The sequence below is a fragment of the Callithrix jacchus genome, chromosome 14 (assembly GCF_049354715.1).
Source record: "Callithrix jacchus isolate 240 chromosome 14, calJac240_pri, whole genome shotgun sequence".
NCBI lineage: Eukaryota > Metazoa > Chordata > Mammalia > Primates > Cebidae > Callithrix > Callithrix jacchus.
In genome coordinates, this window is record NC_133515.1 from 49,396,713 (window position 1) to 49,411,046 (window position 14,334).

Below are 14,334 nucleotides of genomic sequence, written 5' to 3' on the forward strand. Positions count from 1 at the left end.
GTTTTAATACAAAGTATAAAAATGTATTCTTTCCTTCTGATCCAATTCCTCTAAATCCAATTATTGCTTCCAGCATATAAGAGGAGGGAACAAGGCTTCTTTTAAAACAAAGAATTCCTCCCTGATCTGGTGCTTACAAAGACAAAATGTATTCTTAAACAACATTATTTCAATGAACCACGTATTTGATAAAATTAAAGTGTTCTTTTTCTCTTTATAGAATTTTGCATAAAAGTAATAAATGATAATTACGATTTCTTTTTCTTCAAATTCATACTACCTTCAATCTAGGAAGCAAGCTACTTTAATGATAACATTTGTAAAAAACCATACAAACAACATAACCTAAACTTAAACCTTTTGGTGAATTTTAATGATTTTCACTTTCTGAAATCATTAATCAATTGTTTAAGTTTGCAAACATTAACTTTTTTAGTGCAGTATCTACAATGTAAAAGTTCTCTAAAAGATACTACTGACATCGGGTGCAGTGGCTCAGACCTGTAATCCCAGCACTCTGGGAGGCTAATGCAGGTGAATCATGAGGTCGGAAGTTCACGACCAGCCTGGCCAATATGGTGAGACCCCCCATCTCCACTAAAAATACAAAAATTACAGGCACATGCCTGTAGTCCCAGCTACTCGAGAAGCTGAGGCAGAAGAATCGCTTGAACCCAGGAGGCGGAGGTTGCAGTGAGCCGAGATCACACCACTGTACTCCAGCCTGGGCAACAGAGTGAGATTAGGTCTCCAAAAAACAAAAAAAAATACTATTGGTAGGAGTATATCTTAGCTCACACAAACAACTGCAGTTTAGTAGCATATCAAACGTTTTAATGAATATTTTTAATTTTTTAATTTTTAAAATTTTTACGTTCGGGATACATGTGCAGGTTTGTTATGTCGGTAAACAATGTGTCATGGGGGTTTGGTGTACAGATTATTTCATCACCCAGGCAATAAGCATAGTACCCCACAGGTAGTTTTCAGTCTTCACCTCTTCCCTCCCTCCACCTTCAACAAGTAGGCTCTGGTGTCTGTTGTTTCCATTCTTTGACTAAGCAATTTCATGTGCAAGGATGTATTCTACAGAGGCATTCATGCAAATATACCAAGATATTTCCGAAGTGTTGATTCCAATATTGTTTTTCAATTTTTTAAAAAGCATCTGAAAACAACTTAAAGATATTACTAATAAGGAAGTCGGTAAATAAAAAGTACAGCCACTAAAAAAAGAGAAAGTTGTATTACTAACAGGGGAAAGTATCCAAAATCCATTTTTAAGTGAAAAAGCATTTCTGAAAGGCATTCTTCTTTTTTTTTTTTGAGACAGAGTCTCCTCCTTTTGCCCAGGCTGCAGTGCAGTGGTGCAATCATGGCTCACTGTAGCCTCCTGGGTTCAAGCAATCCTCCCACTTCAACTACCCAAACAGCTGGGACTACAGACGTACATTACCATGCCCAGCTAATTTTTAAATTTTTTGTAGAGACAGTGTTTCACCATGTTGCCCAGGCTGGTCTCAACCTCCTGAGCTCAAGCAATTCACTTGCATTGGCCTCCCAAAGTGCTGGGATTACAGGTGTCAGCCACCCACACCCTGCTGGCATTCTCTTTTGATACTCCTACTTGTATTCTATCCCTTCTCCTTCAATGGATCTGCTTGTCTTGGCTTCCCCATATATATCTATATATATATATTTTTTGTTTGTTTGTTTTTTTTAAAGACAGTCTTGCTCTGCTCTGTTGCCCAGGCTGGAGTGCAGTGGCGCGATATTGGCTCATGGCAACTTCCACCTCCCTTGTTGAGACAATTCTCCCACCTCAGCCTCCTGAGCAGTAACTAGGATTACAGACGTGTGCTACCATGCCCATCTAATTTTTACATTTTTAGTAGAGATGGGGTTTCACCATATTGGCCAGGATGACCTCAGATGATCCACCCACCTCTACCTCCCAAAGTGCTGAGATTACAGGAGTGAGCCATCATGCTCAGCCACTTCCCTATACTCTTATCACTGAAAAATCTCATCCCCCTTTTGTTTTTAATCTGTCCATAATGCCCAAACTTTATTTATATGCATCATCTTCCGATCTGCCTGCCCAAATGCCTTTTTAAAATCTCTCTACCTGGATGGCCCAGAGACATCTCATATTCTCCAATTCCAAGACTGAAGTCAACCTCTACTCAAAAGGCAAACAGAAACCACTTGTTCCTACACTATATTCTGAATTCTAAGTCCAGAAGTCTGTTACCCCTGACTGCTCCCCCTCTCCCACAAATTAAATTAATCAAAAAGTTCTACCTCCTTAACATCTCTTAATGTATTTGTTTTAACATACCACAACCCATAACTTGTCAGGGCCTCATTATTTTTGGCCAAGATTACTATGGTCTACTTAAAACTCCTCATCCTAGCCAACATGGCTAAGATACTCCCTCTTTGTTCCAGCCAGACAAAATTACCTATGAATCCTCCACTAGCACTGTTACCTCTAAGTTGTCACACATGTCACTTCTTCTAATGTATTGTTCTTATATGTCCAGAGAACCACTTCTAATGTATTGTTCTTATATGTCCAGAGAACCACTGACTAAGCCTTCAAAATTCTATTCAGGCATAAAGTTTTATATGAAGGCTGAAGAAGTAAGATCACCTGTATTTACTGAGTTACTATGTGACAGGTACTGTGCAAGGTACTTATTCATAAACCAATTTATTCATATATTTAGTTTAATCACAAAAATCCATTTTACAGAGGAAGAAACAAGTCAAACAATCTGTTCACCATCCACAAAGAATAAGTAAGGAAAGTGGGACTCTAACATCAATCCAGTGTTTTTTTCATTGATTCAGGTTTCCTGTTTGAATTCAACTTCTTTATATCTATTTCCTATTACATTTAACAAAGCAAATCCCATTTGTTTCCATGTTTTTCCCCCAATAGGTTCTCAACCTTAGCTTTGTATTAGCTTTTTTTCTCTAATAGAATGGGTAGAACCAAACATCTACATATTTTTTAAAGTTTCAAAGATGATACTAAATGGGTTAGCTAAGGTTAAAAACCTTTGTGTTAAGTTCCCAGAGTATAAGAATGTCACTGGACTTTACAACTCCAGGGATGACCTAAATGTTTCTAAACTCAACTGCTAAACTCACTGATTTTGGTAAATCACTGCAATAGTACTTTTTCCTACAAAAATGTTTTCTCTTATGATTTGATTGTATAAATATTTTAAAGTTGTGTTGTACACATTTATCTGAGACTAGCACTAAGAAACTTAACATTCTTAAGATTTCAAAAACAAGGAGTTCACAACATTAAATCTTCAATACTTTTCTTAAAAATGAAACTTGAAAAATTCACCTAAAAGGAACAAAAGTTTAAGTACTGTGACAATCTTTGAAATATTAAATAAGTATTTGAGACAGCTATAGATTTGGGTAATTCCATTTCGGAAATATTTAATTACTACTTTCTACTTAACCAGAAAGTTTATGAAATAATTTGTTTATTCCTTTATGAAGCTTCACTTGCATTTACTATATAATTTAAATGTTATAGAATTCTCAGAAAAAAAACCCACCAAGCTTAAACAAATAATCACCGTTTCACTTGCAGATGAACATAAAGAAATGCATATGTGAACAGCAGCACCAACAAAAAACCTCCCTACTTCCAGAAACCAGGGTCACTGCTAATCTGATTGAAATCTTAACTTTTTATTTACATGTAACACTTGCCCTGTGCTTTGTGTAAACTTAAGAAACCTAATGAGACAGAAAGCTATCATCTGTTGGCCCAGAATAAATCTAAAATATGGAAAAGAAGAGGAAGTGGTGATTTAACTATAAGAAGTAATGAATACTCAAATATTTTGTTTGGGCTTCAGGATAGAGAAAATATAAATTTTTGATACCTGAAACTCTTAGCAATTCTTTTTTTTAGGAATGAAGATATTATCAAACATGGTAAGAAGTATAAAAAGAGCTCAATGTAAAAAGAGTTAAATTATCTCTTAACAAGTCCATTGCTTTTTATAAACAGCCACAAAAAACGAAAGCCTTAAGAAAATAAATCAATGCTTCAGATTTTGAATGTCATCATAGCAGAAGTATTTCAGCTGCAAATACTCCAGGTCAACATTTTTGCATCCACACAATAAACAAGTTGAGAGATGATAAACTACAGCAAAACTGAAAATACTATGAAACTTAAGCAATCACCAAGAAGAAAACACCAAAAAACTCACTTGGGAGGGTGGGCTAAGGCAGAAATACTATTCATCTCATCCATTTAAAAACACTATGGACTCACTAAAATGTATACAAATATTAAAAAATCCTACTTCTAGGAGTTTGCTTTGAAAAGTATCACATATCACTTAAAACGATTTAAAAAATAACAAGTGATTAATAATTCATTAATCACTTAGAAAGGGTCACTTTTATTACCTATAGAATTCTTAACTTTAACATAAAAATTGAATTTGTTAGCAATACAGAATTTTTACATTTATTAAGTTTATTGTTAGGTCTTTTATCTTTTTCTGCTCATGGAAATGGTAGTCTTCACTTCCTCCCTAACTAGCAAGTATTGTTTACATAAACAAAAGCTCTTGGTATTTATATAGTATACCATATCACATCACTAACAAATTGGGGTAGACTGATTTTTTTTTCCAAGTCTCATAACAGTGAGGTACATTAAGATACTGATTTTTGAGTTGAGGTATATATATGTTTTTATTGTATTATAGAATTATTAAGTAATGTTTATTTTAAGTTGCTTTGTTTAAAAAAATCAGAAATAGGTTTTTAAATGCCTTTTCAATATTTATGAAGATAATTATATAATTTTTCCTTAGTTTTTTTTTTGAGACAGGGTCTCACTCACTCTGTTGCCCAGGCTGGAGTATAGTGGTGTGATCTCAGCTGACTGTAGCCTCGACCTCATGAGTTCAAGCAATCCTTTTGTCTCAGCTTCCTTTTGTCTCAGCTTCCCGAGTAGCTGGGACTACAGGTATATGCCACCATATCTGGCTAATTTTTTATATTTTTTGTAGAGATGGGGTTTCACCATGTTGCCCAAGCTGGTCTCAAACTCCTGAGCTCAAGCAATCCACCCACCTTGGCCTCTCAAAGTGCTGGGATTACAGCCAAGAGCCACCACACCTGGACTAGATCTATTAATACAGCAAAAACACCAATACCTATTCATAATTGTCTTCGGCTTGTTTGATAGTTAGGAAGCCCAGTCTATTTTCTACTGCAGAAAAAAGATAAATGTTTCCAAAGAATCAAGTAAGTATTATGTCAGATTATCTATTTGATTACACATATGTCAAACAGTCTGTATTTAAACTTATTTGATCTTACTTCCTGCTTTCATTTTTACACAAAATAGGCTGCAAAATAAACAAATTTTCCCATAGGCATTAAATGCACTCAAATTAGCAATATAAGTTTATCTTGGTTTCATCCTTACTCAAATTTCCCAAAACAATCTCATCTACCTAAGGCTTATATTAATAATTACCATATTTTTGAACTCTCAGATTGTTTACAGCCCAGCCAAGCCAACTCTGCTTAGACCTCTCCACTTGATTCCGCAAAGATCTCAAACTGAGCTTAACAACAACAGAGCTCAAGCTCTTTTTTTTCTTAGAGCTGGTCCTGTTTCAGGGCTGTCTAACCCAGTTACCATGCCAAACTTAGGATCACTTTTGGCAAAGCTCTGTATCCTTTAATATCTCTAACAAATAATTTCACCTCACAAATCCCTCAATTCTGGAATCCCTCTTTTCACTTCTGACTCCACTCTGGTCCAAAATGCCATTATTATCTAAACTAATCTCCCTAACTAGTATTCAATCATGCCCAACCCAAGTAATCTTTTTAAAAGTCAAATCTGATCATGCCAATCCTCTTCTTGTAATAGAGTTTAAAAATATATATATTTAATAAAAACTTTAAACTATTCTTATCTCTCCAGCCTTACTCCTCAATTCCCCCATCTTTTCAATGCTCTAGGCTAGGCCTTATTTCAGTTTCTGAAAGGTAGATAATTAACATTCCCTTGTGCCATAGGGTCTTTGCACTTACACAGTCCCAGTGCCTAAGACATTCCCACACATCCTTCAATTTTTAAGTGAGAGATCAATCCCTCAGGTAAGTTTCCTAACACTCTCCCTCAAGTCCTCCTACACATATTTCTTTTAGATCATAAGAACTATAATAAGTTATAGTTTGTGATCAAACATTTGTAACTTGAAAAATTACCATGCAAACCATGTATAATATGAAAAATATATTGAGAGGTTTAAATATAATTTGAAAAAAAATCTATGTACTCCTTTCTAGAACAGACAAGATAATCTTCTATTTCTTCTCTAAATAAAAAGTGTCATTTCTAGAGCAGCGCTGTCCAAAATACAATAAAGCCATATATGCAATTTAAAATCTACTAGTAGCCACATTTAAAAAGAAACAGATGAAATTTTATTTAACCAAAGTGTCTACAATATTATTTTAACATATGACCAATGTAAAATATTACTGATATATTTCAGATTCATTTTTAAAATCTGCTGTGTATTTTACACTGAAATAACATCTTAATTTGGACTAGTTTCATTTCAAGTGACACATTTGGCTAGTGGCTACCGTATTGGACAAGACAGTTCTAGAAGATAGTCCTGTATTTTTTGTACTTAAATAACTTGCTAACAGAATTGATTACCTTAAAAAGAGCATGGCATTAAACAAGTTTAACCTTATAGCAAATAACAGCATATTTCAGGTTTCAATTATTCAAAAGATTTAAATTATATAAAAATTCCACCCTGCTAAAAAGCCCAAATTCAAAATAAAAATTCAAGTAATTTAAAAACTGCATATTACTGATCATCTGAGGAAATGACAGGGAGATAGGGACTCAACCACTGCTGGTAGGAGTGATTTTATTATAACCTTTTAGAAAGCAATAGACTTTCCCTCTGACTTAATAACTCTACTTCTAAGACTTGATCCTATGGAAATAATCAATGATAAAGTCCAAGATTTATGTACAAACTTTTTCACTAAGATGCTCTTCCATGATGGTAAAATCTGAAAAAAAATCACATTAGTGGGAAATGGCAGAGATAACTTGAAACTCAGTGGCATTCTACACAGCCATGAAAGAGCATGTTTTAAGGAAAATTTAGTAACATGGAGAAATGCTCACAACTTAATAGTTAAGAAAGATCAATGCAATATGATTCACATGTATATGGATGACACACTCACATACATATTCACAGTAAAAATAAAACAGGAGGAAAACAAAAATATTAACAGTTTTCTATTTATAGTATGAGGACCAGTGATATATTTCTTCTGTTATCCCTCTCAACATATATTTATTGAGCGTTACTTTGTGACAGGCATTAAAACAGATGGGTTCCTGCCATCATGGGGCATACCTGTTTTCTTTCTACTATTTTTTTCCATATTTTCCCAAATTTTCTATAATAAGCACACTATTTTTTTCATAATTTTAATAACTTGAGAAACATAATATAGAACAGATAATGATTTGGGTAAATCAGTTGCCAGAGGACATTTCTGGGTGAACTGGGAAGAATCTGAATATGGCCTTGAATAGTAGTTTAGATGACTAAACTGACTGACTTAAAAACAAATCCACAAAACACTATGTACAAGTCTTCATTTTGGTAAAAAGCACACATATGTAAATATATTAAAATGTGTAGGAAAATATATATTATTATATAAACTGTAACCGTGAGGGATTTTTTTTTTTTTTTTTTTTTGAGATGGAGTCTTGCTCTGTCGCCCAGGCTGAAATACAGTATCATGATCTTGGCTCACTGCAACCTTCACCTCTCAAGTTCAAGCGATTCTCTGTCTCAGCCTCCTGAGTAGCTTGGATTACAGGTGCCCGCCACCACACCCAGCTAAATTTTTTTGGTATTTTTAGTAGAGACAGGATTTCACTATATTGGCCAGGCTGATCTTGAACTCCTGACCTCAAGTGATCCACCTGCCTTGGCCTCCCAAAGTGCTCGGATTACAGGTGTCAGCCACCGCGTCTGGCTGAGGGATTTTTTTAAAAAACTAATTTTACCAGCTGGGGCAACATAGCAAGGCCCTATGTCTACAAATAATAAAAAAAATTAGCCAGGTGTGGTGGTATGCACCTGTGGTCCCAGCTACTTAGGAGGCTGCGGCAGGAGGACTGTCTGGGCCCTGGAGGCCTGGGCTACAGTGAGCCATGATCACTCCACTATACTGCAGCCTGGGTAACACAGTGAGATTCTTGTCTCAAAAAAACAAAAACAAAAACAAAAAAAAACAGCGATTTGTTTTTTTGCTTGTCTATTTTCTATGATCTTCCTGTATGCTTCTGCAATAGAAGACTATTTAAAAATGTTTAAACATGTATATACCCACTATTTACTGAGCATCTATTACATACAAAACTCTGGTAGAACTGAGTTAGAGGAGTCACAGCCTTAAAGAAACTTACAACTAATTAAGGAGAATAATATTAAGAGAACAGCAAAAGTGATGCAAGATAGAATATAAACATCACTGAAGTAAAATGTGGCTACCAAGATTCTAAGAAAAAGATCACACTTGATTGGGAAGAGGAGGAATGGTGAAAAAAAAAAAAACTTTATAAAGGAGAAAATTTGAAATGGGAAGGATTTAACTGACAGAGGAAATCGTAGTCACTAAAGATAAAGCATGGGTTCCCTGTCAAAGAACAGTTAAAACACATAATAGAATATGGTTAGAACACAGGATATATGAAGGGCACAGGCAGTAAGCTGGAAACACAGGTTGCAAGGGTCTTGAATTTTCAGAAGGGACTCCCTCTGTAAGCTTTCTGAGTTTAAAAATGAGGGGATTATCACAGATTCCAATTCAAGAAACTGTTCTACCACTTCTCATCTCTATTGCTACCACTTTGGTTTATGCCACTACCATCTCTTCTGAACTCTATCAACACAATCAACTCCTGACTCTGCCTCTATTCTTAGACTCCACTCCTATAGTCTATTTTCTTTTTTTGAGACAGAGTCTCACTCTTGTTGCCCAGGCTGGAATGCAGTGGTGGGATCTTGGCTCACTGCAACCTCTGCCTCCTGAGTTCAAGTGAATCTCCTGCCTTAGCTTCCTGAGTAGCTGGGATTACAGACATGTGCCACCACGCCCAGCTAATTTTTTATATTTTTAGGAGAGATGGGGTTTCACTATGTTGGCCAGGCTGGTCTCAAACTCCTGACCTCGGGCGATCTACCCGCCTCCGCCTCCCAAAATGCTGGGATTACAGGTGTGAGCCACTATGCCTGGCCCTGTAGTCTATTTTCTATATAGCAGCCAGACAGATCTTTTTACAACACAAATTATCTTACACCTTTACTCAAAAATCCTGCAACGACTTCCCGTCTCACACAGTAAAAAGCCTAAGTCATCAGAATTTCTCTAAGGACCCTAAAACACTGCCCTCTCACCCTTTAACTCTGAGCACAATTTGTACTACTCTTCTACTTGTTCACTCTATTCTATCCACACTGGATTTCTCTGCCACAATTCCTTAACTATTCCAGGCATACTTCTGTCTCTACCACTCTTTATTTGCCTTCCCTTCTTCAGGTTTAAGCCTTCTCTGACTCCACCGTACATAAAACAGCAAGCCCTACCAACCTCCCTGACTATTGGCTCAAAGCAAAAGATTCAGCACTCCCCTATTTCCCCAAACTGGCTTCATTTTTTTCTGATGATACTTAACATTATCTGCTATTTTATTGCTATTTGCTTATCTTTCCCAAATACATACACAAATATGCGAGTACATACATATATACACAAATAAACTGAAGCTGTAGGAGGGAAGTGTTTTTTCTTGTACATTTCAGTATCCCCAGCACCTAGAACAGGGCCTGACAAATAGCAGGTGCTCAACAGATACTTGTTTTATGAATGAAAGGAAGAAGATAACACGGTGTCAGTAGATATTTAATTGAAATGGTTTATGGCATACTGTAAATATTTACATAAATAGAACCTACAGTAAATTAATTCCCATTTACTGTGTAATTTTCCTATGGGAATTATTCACTAATATAGTGCTTGTAAATTAACCTTTAATTAATTAGCAATCTATCTTTGCAAGGCTTATCTTCAAGTCAGCTATTTGGAACAAGGGTGGCAGTGACTGACAATCACAGGATGGAGTCTTTTTTTTTTTTTTTTTTTGAGACTAGGTTGCACTCTGTTGGAGTGCAACCATAGGATGGAGTCTTTAATTATTATTTCCCTCCTCTTTTCACTTCTCCCAAATCAATAAGCAGTAATTCCCCACCTCCTTTCTTCCTCCACACTTAGTTCTGAACTTTTCTCTTTTCTTGGGAATAGGTCTAATCCATAGACCTATGAGCCCCTATTCTTGGAGGGTAAGGCCAGAAACAGAAAGTAGGAGGGTGATAAAGGACTGTTAAATGGTTACCAGCAATAGAGAAGAGCCCAGGCAAGGGAAGTTCATGCAGAGGACGCTGGAGAGGCCATCAATTCTATTCTTTTCTTTTTTTGTTTTTGTTTTTCTTTTAGCCCACAATGAACATCATAAACAATTCTTAACTTAAAAAAATTTTTTTAACTTAGAAGGTCCTTGTATTTTAAAAGTCAACACGAAATAATACTAACTCCTTTCCTGTCCTCTTTTTAAATATACAATACTGAAAGAAGAGTGATACTTTATACATGTTTTAAAGTTAAAAACCTAAACTTAATTTCATTGTGAAGAATTTCATGCATATACAAACCTTAGGGGGGAAAAAGCCATAAGGAATGATCAAGTAACCATCACTCAGGTACTTTAAATCTTAATCTCTTACCAAGCCAGCTTCAGATGTTTTCAAGGATGTAAAGATATGCTTGTAAACCTCCTAGATCCTTCATCGTTCTCAAGTTCTCCAGAAGTCACTTTTATTCTGACTTGGTGTTTATCATTCCCATGCATGTTGTTATACTTTTGCTACATACTGCACAAATCATAGAAAACATGTAGTATAGTTTTGCATGAGACTATATAAATGGTCTATCAAATCGCTCTGTCACTTACCAGCTGTTTGATTTGACCGAAGACAAGTTACTTAGTATCTCTGTGCCTCAAGTTTCCTCTCTGAAAAATGACAGATACTACCTACCACCCTACAGGGTTGTTGTGTGGATTAAGTTAATACACTATATATAAAGCATCTAGAAAAGTACCTTGCTCATAGGAAGCAATATATATGAGCAAATATATATTGCTCATATATAATAGCAATTATCATATAAAGCTGCAAAAGGACCTTTGACTGTGTCCGATATACAAATACATAAACTGAAAAAGATTACCAAAATAAGATATGTAAAATCCACATAATGCCAGATTTTCAAAATAGTGTCAAAACTATAAATACTTATAAAGTTCAGGCTACGGAGGTTGACTATTCTACTTAAAGAGGACTTGAAAATACTAGGAATAGAGAAAAAAGCCTTTATTTTTTAATTTACAAAGTGTAGGTAACATTAAATTAGAACATTTAAATAATTTATGATGATTTAAAAATACCTAAATACTTAGCGGCCTCTTTTTATGAGATTTGGGGGAAGGGTTGGGAGAGAAGGGGCAATCCCTTAATGAGATGCTATTCAAAGACTTCTTTGCCTGCTTTGAAAGCACTTTAGATTTCACACATAACAAAACATTATTTGGTACTCAAATTTCATTACATTTCTGAACTAGTTTCTCACTCACTGTAAGCAGAACAAATGAAAATTTAAAATGATGTTTTATAATAGGATTCACCAATATTATACAATTTTCATAAAGACAATTAGATTCTGCAAAATGTATCAAATCTATTAAGGACATATTATACTTGTGATACAGGATTATTTTTTAATAGTCTCTAGGTCAAAAGATCAGCAAACATTAAAACTTAAATGCCCTATATATTATGTGAATTGTAATGGATTTCTTTCCTGGGGTTTTTGAAGATTTAAAAATATGTACGTACGTTGAAGATCAACTGATATACGTAATTTGACACACAGAGGAATAACTCTAAGTATCTGCTAGGTGCTATTTACTGGGCTAGATGTTTCACCCAAGATCTGTCTTTTAATGTTAAATATCTTTATGAACAAAATTTAGGAGACTACCACAGACACTTTGTTTAAACAAATATACTTCTGCAAAGTGTTAAAAATGACTACTATAAAAGCCAACATTTAAACTGGTAAAAAGCCTATAAAATGTAAGTGACTGTGCTAATTATATTAATACAATAATGTTGTAAAGTTTGTTGTCTCTAGAATTTAGCACATATTTTAATGTCTAAGAGGTTAACTGAAAGGAACAATTAAGTGTAACATAAAAGATAAACTCTGTGTCTCCCCTCCACCAAAGAATATCCCCGGAATACGAGGTGGACGGAGGACTTACACTGTAGGAAAAGTTGAAAACCAAAGTTTACTTTACTTCTCCTCAAGTGAGAACTTTGAAACGGAACCACTGCTTTTGTTTCATTCCACCCCGCCCCCCCACCCAGTAAAAAATTTACATGTGTGAGTCAGTTCTTCCTTTGGCCCCAACAGAAGACTCAGTATAACCAAGCTATAACTTGCACAAACCAACAAGGAAAAAAACCTTGCTATTCCCACTACTTTCCTAATAGACCAAGGACCCTACCACCGCTCATCCCATACACTGCCTCTGTCCCAAGCAAGACGCAGCACCTGCCAAACCAGGCGCTTAAAGAATGGTCCAACTTTTCAAAAGCAATCTGGAGAGGAGACGCAGATAATTTCTTGAAGAGTACAAGAAGGCAGCAGAAAAGGTACTCTCAAGGAAGGGATGCGCGAGCTTTGGGGCCGTCCCCTCTGCCTGTTGGAGGTTTCCAAATTCGCTTACTTCAGAGACCCTTGGAAGCAGCACACTCAGGTCGCGGCCAGCCTCGGGCCTCGGTGAAGGAGGCAGTGTTTACACCTGTCACGAGGGAAGGGGAGCAAAGCCCCAAACTTCTGAACAGCTCCCGGGAGAATGCAGCCAGCGCGAAGCTTTGGGCAGGTGGAAGCAAACAGGCAGGAAGAGCTGGCAGTGGCCGGGAAGGGAAGGACTCCCACTTCCCCAGCCGGTGCCCGGGATGGCGAAGAGGGGGCTGTGTGCTTCGGGCGCCACCAGCGGCGTTCCCGTACTCGCCGCAGAAGAGAGCACAGCCCGAGCCGGGAGTCCGCAGGCCCGCAGAGCCGGCTCCGTCCTTGCAGCCCTCGGCTCCGCGGCGGGCAGGTGCTCCCGGCCCGGGTGAGGGTCTGGCTGGTGGGCCGGGCCCGGTCCCTGCACCCTCTTTCCCGGGCGCAGCTAGGGGAGGAAGCGACGGCGCTTACCTGGCTCCTTCGGGGCGGCCGCGATGGCCATGGCTCAGGGGCCCGGGGAGGAACTGGCTCCCAGGGGAAGGACCGTCTATTCCGACGCGGAACTGGTGAGAGCGGAAGGCCGGCTGCTCGCAGCCCTGTCAGCGCAGCAGCGCCATGGGCACCCACCCAGAGTTTCAGCGCTGCCGCGGGACCCCCATCCCACTACCCTCCGCCCTCTTCCGCCGCCGCCGCCGCCTCCACCTCCTCCGCGGAGACCCCCCGCCCACTCCACACACTCTCCCATCATGCAGCGGGAGAAACCGCTGCCGCCAACACGTCACTTCCGGGCGCAGGTGGCTAGGTCGGGACCGGGCGCTGGTGGGTGCTGTGGGGTGGGGGAGGACACTCTAGGGGAATTGGTGTCACAGAACGCTTACCCCTGCGCAGGCGCTGTCGCGCAGAGCGCCGGCCGCCATTTTGGGTGCGGGCAATCTGCCCTTTCTTTTTACTTCCTCACGAGTCATCGAGCTGTAGAGGGATAGACGTCTTCCCGCACTCAGGCGCACGCTGAGGCAGCGCAGCCTGCGAGGGACAGGTGCTCCTGTCAGCCAGTTAATGTTAACATTCAGCTCAGGACCGGGTTAAGTCTCTCGCTCTCCAAATAAAATTGTAACAGTTTGGAAATGTAGAATCACATTTTTACCAAAAACCTGCTACAGAGTATTCGTCAGCTTGCCCTTTTCGCCCCGAAAAACGACTTTTTCATTCACAGCCTAAGTCCCTTCCTCTTTTTAAATGTATGCTGACAGAGGAAGAAGCTGATATTTAACCAATAACGAGAAATTGCGATAGAATTTGAGGTGGGAAAGCAGCCGCCGAACTGGCAAACTGTCTTCGAGACCAACAAAAAAATAGTCC

General features: G+C 38.0%; 1 protein-coding gene across 6 annotated transcripts in view; it reads right to left on the minus strand.

Annotated features, from left to right (window-relative positions):
• Positions 1-13,708, minus strand: part of AFTPH (aftiphilin) — a 67,005-nt gene extending 53,297 nt beyond the window's left edge. For 3 of the 6 annotated variants that reach the window (XM_035272422.3, XM_017964268.4, XM_035272419.3), the window contains exons 1-2: positions 13,447-13,708; positions 10,908-11,054 (exon numbers count right to left, since the gene is read on the minus strand). The gene's annotated coding sequence lies outside the window, so the exon portion shown is untranslated. The remainder of the gene's footprint in view (positions 1-10,907; positions 11,055-13,446) is intronic. The other 3 variants (XM_002757701.5, XM_002757700.5, XM_035272418.3) reach the window with 1 other exon arrangement.
• Positions 13,709-14,334: the final 626 nt, after the last annotated feature.